The following is a 17,706-nucleotide window of genomic DNA, read 5'->3' as shown; positions in this document are numbered from 1 at the left end:
AGGGATTGGGCTGGAGAAGATGACCCTGAGCTAGCCTCGTCCAGCTCCTGCACACCCAGCTCCGGGGACGTAGATGCAGTCCCTTGGAACCAGCTCCCAGGCTGACGTCAGATTCTTGGAACAATTCCAAGGACACAGTGTGATAGTCGGGGTTCTCCCGAGAAACAGAACCAATGGGATGTGTATATACATAGAAAGAGATTTGTTATAAGGAATTGGCTCATGCGACTGTGGAGGCCAAGAAGTCCCAAGATCTGCAGTCTGCAAGCTGGAGACCCAGGGAAGCAGATGGTGTAGCTCCAGCCTGATTAGGAAGGGCTAAGACCCAGGAGAGCCGAAGGTATGAGTTTCAGTCCCAAAGCCCGCAGGCTCGAGACCCAAGAGGGGCTAACATTTCAGTCCTCTGAAGGCAGGATGAGTCCAACGTCCCGGCTCACAATCAGGCAGGAGGGGTTCCCTCTTACTCGGCCTTTTGTTCCATTCAGATCTTCAACGGGTTGGATGATGCCCACCCACATTAGGGAGGGCAATCTGCTTTCCTCAGTCCACCCATTCAAATGTTAATCTCCTCCAGAAACACCCTCCCAGACACACCCAGAATCATGTTTGACCAAAAGTCTGGGCCCCCCATGGCCCAGTCAGGTTGACACATAATGAACCCTCGCACATGGCTCCTGTCTTGCTGTGCTGTGGTGTTCCACTCCATCTGCACCTTCAGGACCAAAGTGCTCAGTTCCCAGGCTGCCACTGGTTCTGGGCTGGTTCAGAAATGATGAGGACTAGACCCAGAGGAAGCTGCAGGCCTTGCCGGGAGCTGGGAGAGTCCGTGGGAGTCGGGTCCTGAGCATGCTGCCTCGTAGGAAAGGGTGTAAAGTCGTGTGAGTGTGTCGATATTGGAGTGCCCTCCTGGGATAGAGGATTTAACTCCCTGCAAGTTTCCCGGAGGATGGCACTAAATCATCGCCAGATTGGCTCTTGGATGCTTGGGGACAAAAAGAGCTGCTCAGGCTACCGGAACAAAGTCCCACAGACGGGGTGGCTTAAATAACAGGAATTATTGGCTCCAGTCCTGGAGGCTGGACGTCCGAGATCCAGGTGTGGGCAGGGCTGGTTCCTCCTGAGGCCTCTCTCCTTGGTGTGTAGACGGCCATCTTCTCCCTGTGGCCTCACATGGTCATCCCTCTGTGTGTGTCTGTGTCCCGATCGCCTCTTCTCATAAGGACATTGGTCACACTGGATTAGGGCCCCCTAGTGACCTCACTCTACCTTAATCACCTCCCTAAAGGCCTGGGATGAGGAAACAGCCATGTGAGTCGCTGCCTAGGCCCTTCACAGCACCACAGCCCTGCTCACATGAGTCTGGATGTCCAGAGAGGCCCCAAGCTTGGGACACCCACCTCGAGTTCCCCTCTGCTTCTCCTGGGGCAGCTTTTAACGTGACCACTCAGAGTTGAGCCCGAGAACAGTGAGTGACCTTTGCCCCAACCACCTTACGGGTAACCGGGGCCTGCCAACCTGCTCTCCACCTCCTGCTGGCTCACGACCTGGGACAGAGGACCATTCCCCCACTCACTGCCCCCTCGCTTCTGGGATCTGTAGGTAATAAACCCCTTTGTGTGAACGTACTGAAACTGTGCCTTCAGTCAAAATGACCCTGGGGTTTTCACCTCCGTAGAGTTGGGGCTCGGACGCCGAGGGAGCTACCTGCCAACCCCGTGTGAGTGGCTCGTGCCCCCGCGTTCAGCAAGTCATCATCTGCATATTCTTAATTCACTACACCAGCTACGGGGCCCCCAACACAAGACCCTGTCTCTGAATACAGTCACATTGGGGGCTAGGGCTTCAACATACGAATTTTGGGGGGACAATTCAGTCCATAACACTAAAGGAGGTAAAAACGCCAGAACTCAGAAAAGTGGGAATGCCAGATTGGATATGACCTCGTAAGGCCCGTGCATTAGTTTCCCAACACTGCTGTAATGTACAAATCACCACAAACTTGGCCGCTTAGAACAACAGTTTTGTGGTTTCTCGCAGTCTGGAGGCCAGAAACCGAAACTGAAGTCAAGATGCCACGGGGCCATGTTTCCTCTGAAAATACTAAGGGAGGGTCCTTTTCTTGGTCTGTTCCAGCTTCCAGAACCACCTTCCTTGGCTCATGGCCCGTTCCTCCATCTTCAAAGCCAGCAGCATCACATCTTCCAATCTCTCTCTCTGCTTCCAACCTCACATTAGCTGCTTCTGCCAAATCTCCCTCTGCCTCCCTATGGGCCCTGGTGATGACACTGGGCCCACCTGGATAATCCAGGCTAAATCTCCCCATTTCAAAACTCTTAACTTAATCACATGTGCAGAGTCCCTTTTGGTGACACTTGCAGGTTCCAGGGACTAGGACCTGGATATCTCTGGGAGTCGTTATTTTAGCCGACCACAGCCAGAAAACCCATCAGCTGGTTGCGTTCCGTGGGAGGCCCTGAAGGACACCCCATTTACCAATTTAACAGGACCATGCTGGTGAAGGGGCACCAGCATCATCAGGAAGGTGAGTGCAGGCCAACCGCTGCAGGCCAGCTGATGGCAGGGATGCTCTTTCAGAACTGGACTACCAGAGCAACCAGGATGATGGGATCCGAAACAGCAGAGGCCAGGAGCAGCACCCACCACCAGAAGCAAGGGTGGTGCGTTATCAGAGGACCGGCAGGCTGGTCTCAGAGCCATGAGATGGTCAGTAAAAGATGGCATTCCCAGGCAAGACCAATGGGCAGCCAGCATGGACATTGCCCCATCCATATGACCAAAGGTAATCAAGGAGGCTGGCCCAGTGGCATAGTGGTGAAGTTCGCACAGTCTGCTTTGGCACCCTGGGGTCTGCAGGTTCAGATCCCGGGTGTGGACCTATACGCTGCTCATCAAGCCATGCTGTGGCAGCATCCTGCATACAAAATAGAGGAAGATTGGCCCAGATGTTAGCTCAGGGACAATCTTCCTCAGCAGAAAGAGGAAGATTGGCAACAGATGTTAGCTTAGAGCCAATCTTCCTCAGCAAAAAAAAAAAAAAAGAAAAGAAAAAGAAAAGATTAAAAACAAACAAAATTTAGGGGCCGGCCTGGTGGCGCAGCAGTTAAGTACACACACTCCACTTCAGCGGCCCAGGGTTCGCAGGTTCGGATCCCAGGCGCGCACTGACGTGCCACTTGTCCAGCCACGCTGTGGCAGTGTCCCATATAAAGTAGTGGAAGATGGGCACGGATGTGAGCCCAGGGCCAATCTTCCTCAGCAAAAAGAGGAGGACTGGCATCGGATGTTAGCTCAGGGCTGATCTTCCTTACAAAAAAAAAAAAAGTAATCAAGGATGGCTACTCAGAAAGCTGAGAACAACCACCCTATTACAGGCTGAATTGTGTCGCCTAAATTCATATGCTGAAGTCCTGCTCTCCAGCACCTCAGAATGTGACTGTATTTGGAGCTGGGGTCTTTACAGAGGTGCTTAAGTTAAAATGAAATCACTAGGGTGGGTCCTAATCCAGTGTGACTGGGGTCCTTATAAGAAGAGGAGATCAGGACACAGACACACACAGAGGGATGACCATGTGAGGACACAGGGAGAAGACGGCCATCTACACACCAAGGAGAGAGGCCTGGGGAGGGATCCAGCCCTGCTGACGCCTTAATTTTGGACTTCCAGCTTCCAGGACTGGGAGACAATTTCTCCAGTATAATCCACCCAATTATGTAGTTTTTGTCACAGTGACCCAAACTGACTGATACATGTCCCAATACACAGGCATGGTCCCCTGTCCAGCTTCTGGGCCTAAGACTGTTTTCAGACCCACAAACCATCGACTGAAGGAGCAGTCAGGTCCCCAGAGGAAGGACACCACGATGCCAGGGTGTGTGCATGTGGTAGATGCCCCCAGGCCTTCCCCACCCCAAAAGCCGTCATCACTACTGGAGACGTACTTCAGTAACCATATGCCGAGGAAAGGGGAACACCCAGATTCTTCAAGGCTGCTGAACCCAGGCACCAAGCTGACACCAACAGCCGGGGGTTGGGGCATCAGCGTGGCCCTGTCAGAGGAGGGCGTATGGAGGCCCTGGACGCTTGGTGGCTCACACCAAGCCTGGCCACTGGGTCCCTGGACCACTGCTTATTCCCCCAGACCCTGAATGTACACCCGGACAATCTCGGTGACTGGCAGAAACCCCCTGTAGGTTCTTGGTCCCGGGGGCAGGGGTAAAAACTATCATAGCGAAACCTCTGAAGCTTCCTCTGCACCATAGCCAAGACAGTAAAACAAAAATAACACACACGCGGGGGGAGGAGCGGAGACTGGCGCCACTCCTTAAGACCACCACCTCCCCCAGTTAGTTCACCAGCCCGGCCACTCAGACCGAGGGGAATCCCAGAGGATGCCAGCAGACTTCCGTGAACTTGAACTTGCCCAGATGTTTGGTCAAAAGTTATTCTGGGCGTGTGTCTGATTGAGATTAACATTTGAAAGGGTAGATGAGTAAAGATGGCCCTCTGTAGAGTGGGCGGGCCTCCTCTGTCTTGGAAGGCCTGAATAGAATTAAGGCGGGGGAGGGCAAATTTGCTCTTTCTGCCTAATGGCCTTTGAGCCAGGACGAGGGTCTTCTCCCGCCTTCAGACGTGGACTGGGCCTTACACCATCAGCTCTCCTGGTTCTCAGGCCTTCAGACTGCTGCTCTTGGGACTTCTTGGCCTCCGTTATCACATGAGCCAATTCCTTATAATAAATTCCTTCACGTAGATTTATCCTATTGGCTATGTTCCTCTGGAGAACCCTGACCAACACAAAACTCAACTGAGTAGCCACCCATTGCAGCTGCTGGGCCAGCTATGTCATCTTCGCTAGAGGAGAGTGACACGGCATCGGGTGCGTGGTACGTGGCCACCAATCTCGCAGATGAGTTCTATTCCACGCCCATTAAGAAGGAGCCCTGGACTTCTCTAGGGGCCATTATCCTGCCCCCCGTCCCTGGGGAGGAGGCACGTGAGTGAACCTATGGGACTGGCCGTGAGAGGTGACGATCTGGCTATCACCACGTGTTTGTCCACCACGACCAGCAGAACGGCCTCTGACCTTGGCCTCACAAACGCTGGCCCACTGGGCCCATGAATGGGGTAGTCTTGGGGACAGATGTGGAGGCTGTCCATGGGGCCAACAGCATGGCCTCACCCACCAAGGCTGGTCCAGCTACAGCTGCTGCTCAACGTCCAACCCGCTGGCCACAGGCTGCTGTTGAGTGCCTGCTATGGCACCACCGTGAGGAGGCCGTACAGCCCCCTAGAGGCAAGCTAGTTGCTTTGGGGACATCCCCCTGCAAGGAGCAGCCTTGCATCGTCAGTAGCACTGACACACACGCCAGGCTGGTGGTCCCTGACCACAGGATCTCAGCCCACCCCACTCAATGAGGACTTACAAAGCATTTGACCCACCAACCCAAGACCTGCACGGCGTCACCCTGGACCAAAAGACCCGCTTTACAACTCGGCAGGAGGTGTGGCAGTGGGCCTGTGGCCACACGATCCTAGCAGAGACCATACCATTCAGAGGTCGCCAGCCCCCGAGAGCACTGGAGCCACCTTTGGAAAGCTCAGCTGAGACCCCCGCTTGGCTGACACCATTCGAGAACAGGGCGTCACGTTGCAGGAGGCAGTGTTCACCCTAAACCAACAGACACCACCATCAAGTCTGGGAAGGAGGGACAGAGCAGCAGTGGCCTTGCTCACCATCACTCCTGATACTGAACCTCTTAATCTCAAGGTCGTGTGCCATGCACAGTGAGCCAATCCCTGAGCCATCAGTGCTTGGAGATGGAGAAATGTTTATTCAAACTGGCCAAAGCAAGAAGGCGGGAGGATAGGTTCTCTCAAATCCACCTTAACAAGAGAAGAGAGCAGGGGGTTTTACAGAGCTAAGGGGCTTGGCAGGAGGAGTTTCAGAGAAACAAAGGGGTAATCTGTGTTTCTTTCACTCCAGGTAAGCCCTTGGGCAATCTGACTTCTGGGCGTCTACGGCAGCTGGGGGCTGGTTATCTAGCAATTGTAACTTCCTTGAAGACATTCTTTTTCTTCTATAAAAGAAGTTCCTAGGGGGCTGGCCCTGTGGTGTAGTGCTTAAGTTTGCACACTCCTCTTCGGTGGCCTGGGTTTTGTAGTTTGGATTTTGGGTGTGGACCTACACACCACTTGTCAAGCCCTGCTGTGGTGGCGTCCCACATACAAAATAGAGGAAGATTGGCACAGATGTTAGCTCAGGGACAATCTTCTTCACCAAAAAAAAAGAAGCTCATAAATCCTTGTGACCCTTGAGTCACCCCTCAGGTTAAACAAGAAAACAGCAAATTGACAAGATTAACTTCTTTTCATAACAAGGTCAAAAGGTAATCTTACCGAATATTTACAGTAAGCCTCAGGTACCGGGCTTCACTCCCAGTGACCCACGTGGGACTTGCACTTGCTACCCCTCCGCGAGGCTGTGTGGGTCAGAGGAGGACCATTCCACCAGTGGACATGGCAGACTTCCCACTGACCTTTAGGCCACAGCTGCTGCCTTGTCACTTTGGGTTCTTTGACTCCAGAGACCCACAGGTAAGACAAGGAGTCCCCAGACTGGCAGGGGGACTGACTGTGACCATGAGGAAGGACTGCTGACACACAAAGGGGCCCAGGTGGCCCACCAGAGTCTCTTGGTATCTCCCTGCCTGTTTTCTTTTAGACAAGGAAGATTGGCCCGGCACTAACATCTGTTGCCAATCTTCCTCTTTTTTTCTTGTTTTTTTTTCCCTCCCCCAAGCCCCAGTGCATAGTTGTGTATCACAGTTGTAGAGTTGTAGTTCTTCTATCTGGGATGCTGCCTCAGCATGGCTTGATGAGCAGTGAGGAGGCCCATGCCCAGGATCTGAATTGGCGAACCGAAGGCCACCAAAGAGGAACAGGCGAACTCAACCGCTAGGCCACCAGGCCAGCCCCTCCCTGCCCGTTTTATTGGAGAGTGGACCAGTGCAGCAGCCATGGCCTGAGAAAGGAATGCTGGCCAGGAGCTCATGCCTGCAGTGGCCGACGCTCACAGGATGTCCCTCTCCTGGCCCAGAAATGCCGGGCCAAGGGGAGCTGCCCCACCTGAGGTTTCGCCCCCTCCCTGCCGGCAGCCTGCACCCAACAAATGGCCAGTGGAGGGAGCAAAAAGGCCAGTTCCTCTGCCTCAATTCAGGACAGCTCTCAGGGCCATCTCAGCTCCAAACATGCCCTGAGGCACTATGTGAGGCTTTCGTCGCCAGCCCATTGCAGCTCAACGCCTCCCTCCGCCGGTCCTGCTCCCTGGGCTCTCGTGCACTTGTTCCGAGTCCTCCCCACAAAACCTCTGGCCTGGACCTCTCTGTCTCAGAGTGTCTTTCTCAGGGAACCCCACCTCAGATATCTCCCGAACAATGAGTCCTAAGGACGTGTCCAGGCCTCTAGCTCGGCTGACATCTCCCCATCCCGGGACCTGAGCGTATCTCTCGTCCCACAGGCCTGGTGTTTCATGGTGTGCACTGGCACACCCACACTGGCTGTTAAAATACTAAACTACTGCCATACTGGTTCATAAGTGGCCCCTGCCTCGAGCCGCCAGGTGTCCACATGAGGCCACCCCAGCTCCTCTCCCAGGATCCAACCATGGCACCACAGAGGACTTCTGGAAGGACCCTCTGCACTGTGGCCAGGCCCTTCTGATGGGTCAACGCCACGCAGTGTCCCCTGTTAAACACTTCTAATCTCACCAGTGTGAGTCTACTCGGGCGGCCGTAACAAAGCACCACAGACAGGGTGTAGGCAACAGAATTTATTTCTCACAGTCCTGGAGGCTGGATGTCCAAGATAAGGTGTCGGCAGGGTGGGCTCTTCCTGGGGCTGTGATGGAGACTCTGGTCCAGGCAATCTTTGGGGTTCCCTGGCTTGTAGAGGCATCAACCCGACCTCTGCCTCCATCTTCATGTGACGTTCTCCTTGTGTCTCTGTCTAATCTCCCTCTGCCTTTCTCTTATTTTTTTTTTTTTTGTTTTTGTTTTTATTTTTGTGAGGAGATCAGCCCTGAGCTAACATCTGCCAATCCTCCTCTTTTTTTTTTTTCGGTGAGGAAGACTGGCCCTGGGCTAACATCTCTGCCCACCTTCCTCCACTTTATATGGGACGCTGCCACAGCATGGCTTGCCAAGCAGTGCATCGGTGTGCGCCTGGGATCCGAACCGGCGAACCCTGGGCCGCTGCAGCGGAGCGTGCATACTTAACCGCTTGCGCCACCGGGCCGGCCCCTGCCTTTCTCTTATAAGAACACTTGTCACTGGATTTAGGGTCCACTCTGAATGCAGGGTGACCTCATACTGACATCTATTACATCTGCAACGACCCTATTTCCAAATATGGTCACATTCTGAGGTAGTAGGGGTTAGGACTTCAACCTGTGAATTTTGGGGAGACACAGTTCAACCCATAACATCATCCCTCCCACCATGGAATCAGACCAGCAGGAGTGATCCAGGGAGTTTGGCTGGAGGGTGAAGTGGGCAGACACCCAAGGGCTTGAGTTGTTGGCTCTGGGAAGACCAGCAACGTGAAGAACTACAGGTGCTCCGTCAGCCATCCAGGTACAGGCCTCCCACCCACAGCCCCTGGCGGAGTGGGGCCAATGCCCTTCCTTATGCGTAGATGTCCATGTTCTGTCTCTCGTGACCTTGGACCCTGAGTCCCAGCAGAGGATCAGGGTCCAGCCAGCAGCCTGACACAGGCGAGGGTGAAAGCAATCATGACTGATGGCCTTTGGATGCCGTGTCTCTGGAATCTGAGCAGGAAGTGTGGGGAAAGTTCGACAGTTAGTAGCAAAAGAATCGGAGACACATTAAGGTGGGCACCACGCCCGCATGGACGCCTATGGCAGAGGGCTGTGCTTCCCCAGCAAGCGGGGGGAGGGCAGCCGCGTCCTGGGCTTCTTGTGTCCCAGGGAGGCTGGGCTGGGTGTTCCAGCATCCTGGGCACTGTGTGCTCCCTGCCCTGTGCCCGTGAGTGGAGGTCTGCCCCTGTAACCAGAAGTCCTCACCACTCCCTCACCACCAAGATCAGGTTCCCTGCTGGCATGCAGAAAACATTTCGGAGATATTAAACCAAAGAGGCAGGAGGAGTCAGGGCCCCCCAGGGGGCAGGGGTGCTTCCCGGGCATCGCAGGGGAGGAAGTAAACTCCACATAAGGCTCCATGTTGCCCCAGAGCCTGTGCAGGGCAGAGGGAGGGGCAAGGGCAAGCCTGCCTCCCCTGGGAGGGGACGCTGAGGGGCTGGCAGAGCCTGGGGTTGGGAGGGGCTTCATGACAGGGCGGCAGGAACCAAGGGGCTCTGGTCAGGACAGACAGGTGGGTGCCTGCAGAGACCTGCAGGTCCGTGGCTCTCCTCTGGCCCCATGGGTCCCTCTCCACCCCACACACACCTGCACACTTCACAGGACAAAGGGTGGGGGTAGAGGAAATGCCCGAGTCTGGAGTTAGAGACTGAGATAGAGAAGACCCCAGGGCCCAAAGGGGTTGGGACCCCTTCCCCACCACCCACACACCGGAGCTCTGGGCCAGCTGGGATCCCTGCTTTGCCTGCCCGGGGTACAAGCTCCAAGTCCCCAAGGGAAGGCTGGCTGGAGGCTGGCCCGGTGCCCTGGGCTCTGCTTGCACAGGGCCCACGGCTCCCCAGCACACTCCCAGCCAACAGGAGTGCGGGGGCTGCTCTTAAGAAGAGGCCGGGGCCCTGCTAAGCTCCTCGGCTCCACCCGTATAGCAGCACCCGGCCCCAGTGGGTGACAGGACCTGCCCCCAGGGAGTCCTAAAGGAGAGGGCTATGGGCCCGCTGCCCTGCAGCCAATCAAGCCAGACCCACGCGCCTGACAACGCCCAAGGTCAGCTGGGGGGCCTCCAGCGCAGACCCCACCCCTCCCGGAAGCCTGGCTCGCCCACCCCAGGACTCTGGGAAGGATGCAGGCCAGAGCCAGGACTCATCCTGGACCCTGTGCATGCTCTGCCCCCATCCCCCAGACCTGGCCTGGCCCGCTGGCCCATCCCCCTGTGCCCTGCAGGCAGGCCTGGCCACCTGAGCCTGATGTTTGAGGTCAAAGGTTGCTTGGCTGCACCCAGATTCAGGATTCAGCCCAGGTTCAGCGCCCTCAGGTTGGGCACTCAGCGAGAAATGCCCATGCTGGATCCCCCAAGTCTCCTGCCCCCCGCCCTTTGCCTCCGCTGGTGGGAGTTGGCGGAGAACGAGGCCTGAATGATGACGACACAGCAAGCCTTCCCAGAGCCCCCTGCATGCTTGGGGAGGGGGACAGCAGAGGGGAGGTGGAGCCTCGGCCTCCTCCCTGCTGAGGCCCCTTCCTACCCCCATACCACAGACTCAGCCCCTCTCCCCGGATTCCCCTCTCCACCCTCTCCTGCAGCAGCGCCCCCACCTCAGGAAATGGCCTCTCCGCCCCCACACAGCCGAGCCTGGGAGCCTCCCTCCACGCCCTCTTCCCCCGCACCCATCACCTGGGCTGTCCCCCAAATAGCCCTGTCGTCACGCTGTGGCTCCATCTGGCCTCTCTCTCACTCACCTGGTCCCCTGGACGACCGGCCCCTTCCCCCCCTTGAATCCATCTTCAAGGTCACCGCCAAAGGCGTCCAAATTCCTGGCGAGCATCACGCCCTCTGCAGAAGCCAGACCCGGAGCTGCACTGCCCACGGTCAAATCCCAGCTTCTTAGTGGGGCCTTCACGACCCCAGGGCCTGTCCCTGCACCCCTGCCCCTGCCCCCTCATCCGCCAAGGCTCTCCCACCTCCCACTCGCCGGTCTTGCTTTTAAATTTTCTCTCGCGATTATTTAGTACTCATTTGGAAACTGGAGCTGAGGTCTTCGGTGAAGTTGTGATGGTAGGCAGAATTGATCGCCATTCATATACCACCCCCCACCACCATGGTTCGGATACTGAGGACCCCCGCCCCTACTTCATAGCCTGCTGTCTCCATCAGCATGGAGCCTCGGGCTCATTGAGAGACCCATCAACTCTTCAAGGAGAAGCATTGACAGTTAAGCCCCCGACCCCTCCCCCTGCTCGGGACCCCTGTACCCTGGGCTTTCCCAGTCCCAATCCTGACTGTCCCAGCCTGGGCATTTCCCAAACAAGCTTCCCAGTTTTGAAAGACCCGCCTTCAACCAAACTCCCCATTCTCAGCAGACTCGACTTGGCCCCCGGCCGTATTGTGAATCCCTTCTTCTTCTGCGCACTGCCCACTTCTCCTTCAGGTCTCAGCCGGGCAGCCCCTTCCATGAGGACCTTCCGGGACCTCTGGGTCCTCCAGAGTCCAGGAGGTGCCCCTGGGACTGGAATAGCGCCTGGAGGCAGAGGGAGAGCCCCAAGGTCCCCTCCTCAGAGGGGATGCTGATGACAGGGGTGGGGTTGGGGGGACAGGCAGGGTTGGAGTCGGGTCAGAGCAGGTTGACAGTGGCCAAAAAGGCCTGGGTGGGCGGAGTAATTCTGAGAAGCAGGAGCTCCATCATCCATGCCGCCCCAACCCAGCCCCTCCAAACCCTGTGGTTGGAGTAAGGGGAGGTCAGAGGGACACTGGGGCCTCCCAAAGTCATTGCTCCAAAGGGCCAGGAGCCCCAGGGCATCTCAGCCAATTCAGGTCACAGCACGACAGACCCTCATCCACGTCGCCCGGCTAAGCCCTTCCTCAGGGAATGGGGTCCTAACCCACTGCTTTAGAGGAGACTGGAGGTGGCCCCCCAGCAGGTAGCAGCCCCCAGGTCTCTGCTATTCCCTGGGCCAGAAGTCCCCCCACCCCGCAAGTATCAGGCAAAGCCCTCAGAGGACCGTCCCTCCCAGCGTGCTCGGTCCCCATCTCCTCCTGGTCCCTCTCTAGCTCCTGTCACTAACCCAAGTTCTCTAATTTACAAAGTGGGAGCTCCGCAAGGTCAGGTCCCCCCCACTCCAGGCGAAGGCAGCGCTGGCAAAGGAGACCCCTGCTGGAGAAGCTGACTGAGCATCTACCCGGGCCCCAAACTGCACCCTGCAGCCTCCCTGGGTTAATTCACTCATGCCTCTCAATACTTGGACGCAGGTGCATTACTATCCCTGCCTTATACACGAGGAACAAGAGCCTGACATACGAACAGACAAGGACAGCCCATACGTGACAGCAGAATTCTGACCTACATAGGAAGTCCAGGAAGTCAAGTCACAACCTCTGCCATGGCCAAGACTGCCAGCTTCCCTATTTTTGCCCCCAACTCAGGACCACCCAGAGAAAGCCAAATATACCCCCCAAACCAATCACACGGGATGCCCCACTCCTGGTTGGCTGCCTCCAGCTCCCCCAGGCCCATCAGAACACACTTGAAACCTCCCCTTCTCTTTCAGCTTTATTGAGAGAGAATTCACATACCACAAAATTCACTCATTTACAGTGTACAGTTCATGGTTTTTGGCAGATTCACAGAGTTGTGCAACCATCACCACTACCCAATTTAACATTTCAACACCCCCCAAAGAGACCCTGTATATACCCATTAGCAGTCATGCCGCACTCCCACACCCCAGCCCCAGCAACCACGAATCTACTTTCTGTCTATGGATTTGCCTGTTCTGGACATCTCACATAATGGAATCCTACAATATGTGGCCTTTTGTGTCTGGCTTCTTTCACTCAGCACAATGTCCTCAAGGGTCAGCCCTACCGTAGCGTGTGTCAGCACTTCACTCCTTTCTATGGCTGAATCATATTCCATGGTGCGGCTACAGCACAGTTGGCTTATCCGTCATCTGCTGATGGAGACTGGGGTTGTTTCCGCTCTTGAGCTGCTGTGAACAACAACATTCATGTACATATTTTTGTATGGACGGACGTGTGTTTTCATTTCTCTTGGGAATATACTTAAGACGATTTACTGGGTCACGTGGTAACCTTATGTGTAGCATTTTGAGGAACTGCCAGACAGTTTTCCAAAACAGCTGCACCATTTTACATTCCCACCAGCAATGAATGAGGGCTCCGACTCCTCCAGGTCCACATCACTGTTGTTACAGTCTGCCTTTTTATGATAGCCGTCCTAGTGGGTGGGAGGTGCCATCTCATTGTGGTTCTGATTTGCATGTCCCTGACGGTTAGTGATGTTGAGCATCTCTCCATGTGCTTTTCGGCCACCTGTTTGTCTTTTTTGGAAAAATGTTTATCCAGATGCTTTGTCCATTTTTTAAGTTGGGTTGTCTGCTCTTTGGTTGTTGTGAAGAGTTCCCTACATGTCCTAGCTACTAGTCTCCTACCAGATACATGATTTGCAAATATTTTCTCCCATGGGTTGTCTTTCCACTTTCTTGATGATATCTTGTGTGTGTGTGTGTGTGTGTGTGAAGAAGATTAGCCCTGAGCTAACACTTGTTGCCAATCCTCCTCTTTTTTGCTGAGGAAGACTGGTCCTGGGCTAACATCCGTGCCCATCCTCCTCTACTTTATGTGGGACACCCGCCACAGCGTGGCTTGATAAGTGGTGCGTAGGTTCGTGCCAGGGATCCGAACCTGCGAACTTCAGGGCACCAGAAGGGGAGCGTGCAAACTCAACCACTACTCCACCAGGCCGGCCCCCTTGATGATATCTTTTGACACACAACAGTCTAAAATTTTGACCAAGTCCAACTTATCTATTTTTTCCTTGTTTTGCCTGTGGTTTTGGTGCCGTACAAGAAACTACTGTCTAACACGAGGTCACAAAGATTTACACTTGTGTTTTTCTCTAAGAGTTTTATAGTTTCAGCTCTTACTTTAGGTCTCTGATCCATTGTGAGTTAATTTTGAGTTAATTTTTGTGTATAGCATGAGGTAGCATGAGGCCCAACGGCATCCTTTTGCACATGGATACCCATTTGTCCTGGCACCATTTGTTGAAAAGACTGTTCTTTCCGGCGTTGAATGCTCTTGGCGCCCTTGTAGAAACCAACTGACCATGAATGTGAGGGTTTATTTCTGGAGTCTCAATTCTATTCCACTGATCTGTATGTCTGTTCTTATGTCAGTACCAGACTGTCTCGATCACTGTAGCTTTGCAGTAAATTTGAAACGGGAAGTGTGAGTCCAACAACTTTGTTCTTCGTTTTCAAGACTGTTTTGGCTTTTCGAGATCTCTTGCATTTCCACATGGATTTTAGGATGAGCTTGTAAGAAGCCAGCTGGGATTTTGATAGGGGTTGCTTTGAAGCTGTAGGTCAATTTGAGGCCTGTTGGCATCAGAACAATATTAAGCCTTCCGATCCATGAACATCGGATATCTTTCCATTTATTAGGTCTTCTTTAATGACTTTTGACAGTTCGGTAGTTTTCAGAGTGCAAGTCTTATGCTTCTCCTGCTAAATTTATTCCAAGCTATTTTGTTCTGTTTGCCACTATGACAAATGGGATTGTCGGGGCCGGCCCGTGGCGTAGTGGTTAAGTGCGTGCACTCCGCTGCTGGCGGCCCAGGTTCGGATCCTAGGCGCACACCGATGCACCTCTTGTCAAGCCATGCTGTGGCGGCGTCCCACACAAAGTGGAGGAAGATAGGCATGGATGTTAGCCCAGGGCCAGTCTTCCTCAGCAAAAAGAGGAGGATTGGCATGGATGTTAGCTCAGGGCTGATCTTCCTCACCAAAATAAAAAAAAAAATGGGATTGTCTTCTTAATTCCATTTTTGGATTGTTCATTGGTAGTGTATAGAAATAAAACTGATTTTTGTATATTGATCTTGTATCCTACCAATTGCTGTACACATTTGTTGGTTTTCATAGTTTTTTTTGCAGATTGATTTCTTAGAATTTTCTATACACAATATTATGTCATCTGCAAATAGAGATAGTTTACGCCTTCCTGTCCAATCTGGATGCTTTTTATTTCTTCTTCTTGCCTAACTGCCCTGGCCAGAACCTCCAGGACAATGCTGAATACAGGTAGGGAGAGCGGACATCCTTGTCTTGTCCCTAGTCTTCAGGGAAGGCTCAAGTCCTTCACCATTAGGTATGATGTTAGCTGGGGGGTTTGTAATGCTCCTTATCAGGTGAGGAAGTTCCACTCTATTCTGAGTGTTTCCATCATGAAAGAGTGTTGGGTTTTGTTAAATGCTTTTCCTGCATCTACTGAGATGATCACATGATTTCTGTCCTTTATTCTATTAATACGGTGTATTACATTGGTTGTTTTTTGGATATTAAACTCTTCCTTTTTTTTCTTTTTATTACTATATAGCTGTGCCCGTCCAGCTCTGCCTTCGAGTCTCTGCCAAATGCAGTGAGGGTGGCTGACTCCCGTGATATAGCCAGCTCTGCATAAATAGCCCCTGTCAGTTTCATCTGGGTGGTCCTCGTTTATTTCCACAGGAAATCAAGGCAGAGGGGCAGGAATCAAGACAGGACAGAGTGTGTGCCCCCATGAGAGCGGTGAGTCACCAGCCCTGGAGCTGTGCCTGGCGGACAAGCCTCTTGGTCACACAAGCTTAAAGGAGGCGGTGACCTCCTGCCTCCCAGGGCCAGGCCCTGCTCCATGGGCTTGCGAATATCCTCGAATTCCACCCACCCAAGAACACGAGGAGTGGCTCTACCACAGATGGGGAAACTGAGGAACCAGACCAAAGTCACACGGAGGGGCAGACTCCGAGCCAAAGCCGGCTGGGCAGCAAAGGCCTGCTCTTCCCGCCCTGCTGCTTGCTACCTGCCCCTCACACCATCAGCCCCACCCGCCCTCAGGTTGAAGTGCAGGGAGGGGTCTCCCATCTCAGGCACGCCCTCGCCCCTCTCTCCCTCATTCTCTGTGCAGCCCATCTGGGTGCTCATCCACGCATCCTGGGGCAGGGACGGAAGATCCACCGTCTGACTGGCTGACAACAGGAGCCTTTCCCAGGACACAACCCCAGTGCCCACCTGCCCCTGGATCACACTGGCACATGTCCTTTCATTGCTGCCTGTGACATTTAGTGTTGCGTCTCAACGTGACTGGCCACGGGGTGTCCAGATAAACATTATACCTGGGGGTGTCTGGGAGGGTGTTTCCAGGTGAGATGAGCATTTGAACTGGTGGACTCAGGAAAGCAGACGGCCCTCCCCAGTGTGGGTGGGCCTCGTCCAGTCCCCTGAGGGCCCAAATGGAACAAAGGCAGAGGAAGGAGGAATTCACTCTTTTTCCTGCCTCACCCCTTGCGCTGGGACATCTTAGCTCGTCTTTTCTGGCCCTCGGACTTCGATTTACACCATCTGCTCTCCTGGGTCTCAGACCTTCAGACTGGGACTGAATCACACCACCAGCTCTCCTGGGTCTCCAGCTTGCAGACAGCAGATCGTGGGACTCCGCAGGCTCCATAATCACATGAGCTAATGCCTCATAATAAATCTCCTTTATCTCTTCCTGGTTCTGTTTCTCTGGAGAGCCCTAATACACTGCCAGTGGGTCCCCTGTGGTCCTCACAAGGTCAAGTTAATGGGCCACTGGACAGGGCACTTCAGAAGTGGTCCCCTGGGAGGGCCCCCATGTGCCAGGCACCTGGAGGCAGCCCTGTACACCGTTGCAGCCCATTTCCCAGTGAGCCCCCAGGTGCCCGTGGGAGCCGGTTCCACTGGAGAGTGGAGGCATTCCCATTCAATCTGAAGCCAGGCCTGAGGGTCTCTTGCAGAAACCCTCCAGCTGCTCCCACTGCAGTCAGAATCAAATGCAGCCTCACTCTGGTCTTCACCTGTCCCCTGACCTCACCACCTGCCCCCAACCTCAGCATCTAGCCTCTTCTCCATCCCTATGCTCCCATCCCACTGGCTTCCTTTCTGTCCCTCCAACCTTGTCCCTCTCTGCCCTGAATGCTCTTCTCCAGGCCCTACAGGGCTGCCTCCTTCTCAATCTTCACAGCCTGGATCCATTGTTCACTCCTGCAAGCCCCCACACTGGAATAGTGCCCCCCATTCTGTGACTCTCTTTCAAGCATCCTGGGAATTCCCTCCCTTCCCAGTATTGACATGAGCATTGTGGGGTGACATCTGTCTTCGAGGGAAGGGGTCTTGGCTGCCCAGCTCCCCACAGCCAGCGCGTGCAATGGTGCCTGGCACACAGCTGCCACAACTAAATATCTGACGCCCGCCTGAAGAGGAGGAAGACAAGCCGGCGGGGCATGACCTGCTTTGGGGATGGTGGAGCAAGGACGCAGCGTGCATGGGTCTGCCCCCGCCCCTGCTCCCTGAGGGTGGGCTCAATGTCCTCCTCTGCCCCCTCCCCAGAGGGCCCAGGGAAGGCCTTTCTCTGAGGATACAGTTCACACTTTTGGCAGGAATGTCCTCATCACTGTGGGAAGCAGGGAGCTGATGGGAGAGCAGGGTGCCCAGGACATGTAGACATGGGTTCCTCACACCGGAGGCTTGCTCTGCCTCCTTTGCAACAAAACACATCCTGGCAGATGCCCAAGTGAAGACTTAAGTTATTTTTATTCTAGTGTCACTTCCACACGCACAAACATAACACTGGGTATCAACGTGTGCTTATGGCTCTCGTAAAACCGTGAAGCCAAAACAAATTTTAAAATTAACCACCAAGAAAACTACGAAACTAATAGAGTACAGATGAATACCATCGGGCTGCTGGCTAACATGGTAGCCACTGGCCGCCACGGCCACTCACGTTTAAACTACAACG

The sequence above is a fragment of the Ceratotherium simum genome, chromosome 34, assembly GCF_057802395.1.
Source record: "Ceratotherium simum simum isolate JZ-2026a chromosome 34, ASM5780239v1, whole genome shotgun sequence".
Classification (NCBI taxonomy): domain Eukaryota; kingdom Metazoa; phylum Chordata; class Mammalia; order Perissodactyla; family Rhinocerotidae; genus Ceratotherium; species Ceratotherium simum.
Note: the sequence above shows the minus strand (reverse complement) of the source record.